This window comes from Maylandia zebra, linkage group LG2 (genome assembly GCF_041146795.1).
Source record: "Maylandia zebra isolate NMK-2024a linkage group LG2, Mzebra_GT3a, whole genome shotgun sequence".
NCBI classification, from domain to species: domain Eukaryota; kingdom Metazoa; phylum Chordata; class Actinopteri; order Cichliformes; family Cichlidae; genus Maylandia; species Maylandia zebra.
This window is the reverse complement of record NC_135168.1, coordinates 1,242,649-1,248,455: the sequence shown is the minus strand read 5'-3', so window position 1 is coordinate 1,248,455 and position 5,807 is coordinate 1,242,649.

Here is a 5,807-nt window from a genome sequence, read left to right as displayed (position 1 = left end):
CTTTCTGAGGCTCTTCCTCAGATGCCATGGATGTCTCTCCTTTCTGAGGCTCTTCCCGGGTGGGGGCAAATGGAGCTCCTCCTCAAGGTTTCTGCTGGGCTTTGTCTGTTCTTGGAGTACTGTTTGTTCCTCTTTATGAGATAACTCCTCGTTTATCTCAGCCTTGGCATCAAGCACAGATGGATGACGTATGGAATAAAACAAGTTGGAGGTGAACAGTTTCACCCCTGACTTGTTAAAATTAAATCCATTTGCTTTGAACAGATGCCTGCGTTCCCAAAAAATATTAAAGTTGTTGATAAAATGCACTGAGTGGTCAGCACATGCTGATATAAGCCATTTATTCAGTGTAAACAACCTGCTGAATCTCTCGTCTCCTCCTCTGACCGGCGGTACAGGCCCACTGATGAATACAGCTGCATTCAGAGAGTTTACAGTATTTAATATTCCAGTAAAGTCCCGTTTCAGAACCTCCGACTGTTGTTTGGACACATCGTTTGACCCTGTATGCAGAACAATGTTTGTCACAGTTGGATATTCATCTGCAATTTGAAGAATTCTCTCCTTCAGGTTGTTGACCATATCGTTAGGAAAGCAGAGGACTTTAGTGTTCTTACCGCACATCCTTTGTACATCCTTTACGGCAGAGTCACCCACAATCAGAGTTTCAGGCCTAGCCTTTAGCTTTCCCTGTGGCCTTTCACTTTTCAACAGATTTTCAGACCTTATTTCGCTGCTTTTAGATGGATGGTTGTCCGATATAGATCCAGGGTCCTTTGATAGTGGAGCAAATCTGTTCTGCAGTTTCACATTCAGTTGTTTTGGAGGTTTGTTGTTAACCTTCCTATTCACGGTTGTCCAGTCCTGTTTCCTCCCGTATACAGGGGTAGAAGAGCTTCTCTGTCTCGTAGGAAGTGAAGGCCAGTCGGTTTCAGAGATTTCAGCTCACAAAGGGAAATATCCTGTCTTCATATATATATATATATATATATATATATCATACGTCTCTCTTCCACAGCATGTCTTTTATCCTGTCTTCCTTCTCTCACCCCAACCAATCACAGCAGATGGCCCCGCCCCTCCCTGAGCCTGGTTCTGCTGGAGGTTTCTTCCTGTTAAAAGGGAGTTTTTCCTTCCCACTGTCGCCAAAGTGCTTGCTCCTAGGGGGTCATATGATTGTTGGGTTTTTCTCTGTATGTATTATTGCAGGTTCTACTGTACAATATAAAGCGCCTTGACGCGACTGTTGTTGTGATTTGGCGCTGTGTAAATAAAATTGAATTGAAAATGAATTTAATTGAATTAAAATGGTAAAAACATGTTTTGATACTCATGAGTCTTTTTTGTTTAACTGTTATGGACTAACAGAATGACGGGCTGGTGAAAAGTTAACACAGGTTGATTCACAGGAGTTTGACCTGATGAGGAGCAGCTGAGTTAATCAGCTGATGACAGGAAGGTGGCGAGCTCAGAGGAACCTCCTCTGACAGAAGCAAACAAACACGCCTATAAACATAAATGCAAACATGGAGGGCAGGCTGGGCAGAGATGAGGTATTCACATTCATATCCAAAATCTGATATCAACAGAATAATAAAACTGCTCTTTCAGTTGGAATTATTTCAAATGTAATGACTCACACTCTGTACTCTTCATCTTTTCTATTGTAATCTAATGCACTTTATTTATAGCACTTTCAGACAGTATTTTATTGTTTAAGCTTCATGAACTTTATCTGCGTCACATCAACATACCACAGGGGACCTGTGGACCTGATGCGCAGGTCTGTAGACTGTGACAGGAAGCACAGCACAGGGAGAAGTGTTACGGTGTGTTCACACCGAACGCGATGGACGCGAATAAAACGCCCCAAACGCCCCTAATTTGACGCGTGCACATTCGCGTCTCAACGCGTGTCCAAGAAAAATCCATCGCGCGTCAAAATATTCAGAATCAGAATCAGAATACTTTATTGATCCCTGGGGGAAATTATTTTTTGTTACAGTGCTCCATTTTAAACCAACATTAAGACAAGACAGACAATACGCTAACTAAGAATAGTACAATATATACATATATATACATACATACATACATAAGTCACTTATAAATAAATATTTGGAAAAGAAACATGTGTAGTTGTAGCAGCAAACAGTGTGTTAAGTGGATGCGTTGTACAGGGAGATGGCCACAGGCAGGAATGATTTCCTGTGTCGTTCAGTGGTGCTTTTCGGTAATCTCAGTCTCTCACTGAACGAGCTCCTGTGACTGACCAACATGTCATGGAGTGGGTGGGAGGTGTTATCCAACATTGTCTTTATCTTGGACAGCATCCGCCTCTCCGACACCACCTTGAGGGAGTCCAGCTCCATCCCCACAACATTGCTGGCCTTACGGATCAGTTTATTAAGTCTGTTGGCATCTGCGACCCTCAGCCTGCTCCCCCAGCATGCAACAGCATAGAGGATCGCACTGGCCACCACAGACTCATAGAAAATCCTCAGCATTTTCTGGCAGATGTTGAAGGACCTCAGTCGCCTCAAAAAATAGAGACGACTCTGGCCCTTCCTGTAAAGTGCTGTGGTGTTTTTAGCCCAGTCCAGTTTATTGTCAATGTGTACTCCAAGGTATTTATAGTCCTCCACAATGTCAACACTGACCCCCTGGATTGAAACAGGGGTCAAGTGTTTCCTGGTCTTCCTGAAGTCCACGATCAGTTCCTTGGTCTTTGCCACGTTGAGCTGCAGATGATTCTGCTCACACCACGTGACAAAGGAGTCAACCACAGCCCGGTACTCTGTCTCATCATCCCTGCTGATGCATCCAACCACCGCAGAGTCATCAGAAAACTTCTGAAGATGGCAGGTCTCTGTGCAGTGGCTGAAGTCTGTGGTGTAGAGGGTGAAGAGGAAGGGGGAGAGGACAGTCCCCTGTGGTGCCCCTGTGTTGCTAATCACCTTGTCAGACACACACTGTGGGAGACGTACATATTGTGGTCTTCCTGTCAGGTAATCAACAATCCAGGACACCAGAGAAGCATCCACCTGCATCGCTGCTAACTTATCACCCAGGAGGGTCGGCCTGATGGTGTTGAAAGCACTGGAAAAGTCAAAAAACATGACCCTCACAGTGCTCGCCGGCTGGTCCAGATGGGTGTAGACACGATTGAGCAGGTAGATGATGGCGTCCTCTGTTCCGAGACGAGGCTGATAAGCGAACTGAAGGGGATCCAGATGTGGTCTTACTATGGGTCGCAGCTGGTCCAGGATGAGCCTTTCCAGGGTCTTCATGATGTGGGAGGTCAGTGCCACGGGCCTGTAATCCTGGGGGCCACTGGGACGAGGCGTCTTTGGTACAGGGACGAGGCATGATGTCTTCCACATCACCGGGACCCTCTGCAGACTCAGACTCAGCATAAACAGTTTATGAAAGACTCCACACAGCTGGGGGGCACAGGCCTTGAGGACAAGGGGACTCACTCCGTCTGGTCCAGCAGACTTGCCTGAGTGAAGTCTCCTCATTTGCATCTCAACCTGGTATTGAGTGAAGGTGATGGGTGGGGGAGGGGTGTCAGGAATCTCACAGGAGGCAACATGTGAAGAGAGAGGCTGGCACAGTGGTGTGGCTCTGGATTCCAGGCTGACTGCGCGTGAACGCGCGTGAACCAGAAATGTGGGAGTTTCCATCTTTGCAAGATGGCAGCTGTCGAGCTAGCGCTTGAAGAGAGAGTCTCCCTTCTCTATTTACTGTGGAGAGCAGAGCAGCAGCGTAAAAGACGTCCTCGCCGTACCTGGGTCCATCAAGTCCTCCAGGCGCGTGAGCAGTTTGGTGAGTTTCACCATTTGCTCCAGGAGCTGCGCCTGGATGACGGCAGATTCCAGCGATATCATCGTCTGTCACCCGGCCAGTTTGAGGACCTGCTTTCCCGCGTCGGTCCCAGAATCGCCCGCCTAGACACCAATTACAGGCGCTCAATCCCACCTGCAGAGCGCCTGTCCGTCTGCCTGAGGTTAGTAAAAGTGGTCAATACGGTAGTCCTTTATTGATACCTGTGCTAATATATGCTAAACCATCCATTTATACACTGCTAACATGGATGTGCTATGCTAACAGTGAATGCTATCGGCGTTTACTGATGGCATAGCACATCCATGTTAGCAGTGTATCGTGTATACACTGCTAACATGGATGTGCTATAACAGTGAATGCTGTCGGCGTGTATAAACTATCGTTTATACACTGCTAACATGGATGTGCTATGCTAACAGTGAATGCTGTCGGCGTTTACTGATGGCATAGCACATCCATGTTAGCAGTGTATCGTTTATACACTGCTAACATGGATGTGCTATGCTAACAGTGAATGCTCTCGGTGTTTACCGATAGCAAACTGGTACTGTTTATAATATTTCTAGTGATACTCAGATGGTCTCATCAAGTCCCGATTTAATTCGATTTATGCTGTTATCAGTGGTTGAATGATAGCATGGCTGTGGTGTCATAGGTATGCTCTCGGTGTTTGCTGATATCAAACTGGTATTAGGACCACTGTGGGTTAATCTTTGTAGTGATACACACTCCTTTTGTTTATTTATACCTGGTTTAATTCTGGGATAGTTGAATATTTGTATATAATCACTGCAGACTGTTTTAGATTATATCAAATATATATCATGTAATTATCCTTATAATTACAAAATGTTTTATGTAAGATTTATGTTTTGGAATTTGTAATTTTGGAATTTCAATAATGTATTTTGTAACTGCAGTACACATAATACACATTTTAAACAATTTTGTCCAGGTTCCTTGCCACCGGGGACTCCTTCAGGACCATCGCGTTCAGTTTTCGAGTCGGTGTGTCCACGGTGAGCCAGATCATCCCCCAGGTAGTGACGGCCATCTGGGACTGTCTAGTGGACGATTTCATGGCTGTGCCTTCAACTGAAGACTGGCGGTCTTTTAAGAGCCACCCACAAACCTCTAAAGAGTGTTCCTGTCTTTTTAAAATTTTCTTAATAAATGGATCTCTACTCCAAAATAACCTAACCTCTCTTTATTCTCTTAAGTAACTTGTCTTCACTATGTTCCTATAACCAGTGTGATGCAAAAGTTTGAGCAACCTTATTAATAGTCATTATTTTCCTGTATGAATCGGTTACAGTAAAAAATGTCAATTACATATATCATATAGGAGACACACACATTGATATACACTACATATTTATGTTATTTCTCTTTTTATGTGTTGCCAATATATGCACCTGCTTTATTTAGTGTAAAGTTATTGCACACTTTCTGTAAATCCAGTGAACTGCATTTCACTTCTCAAATATCACTGTGTGTGTCTCCTATATGATGTATTTAACTGACAATTTATATTGTGACAACCAACGATTTGTACAGGAAAATGATGGCTATTAACAAGGTTGCCCAAACTTTTGCATCCCACTGTATCAGTATATTTTGTCATTAGTATAATATGAAATAAATTCTACTTGTGTCAAGTCGGGTGCCAATATTTGCTGTGTAGTAGAACAGAGACATTTGTCATTATAAATGTTTATTTGAGAAAATATATAAATTCAGTAATAAAAAGATTCAACATAAATATATGAAATTTAACTATTTACAGAGAGAAAGGAATAAAAAGGACCCAGCTTGGAGTGGAAGAGCCTCAGGGGAGAAGGAGGAGGAAAATAAGAGCATTGTTTCTGCCCTGCAGAGCTGCTGCCTCATCAGAAAACTACTGATCATTAGGGTCCAATGTTTCCAAATTTAGCACAGCTGTGCTGTTGTCAAAAACT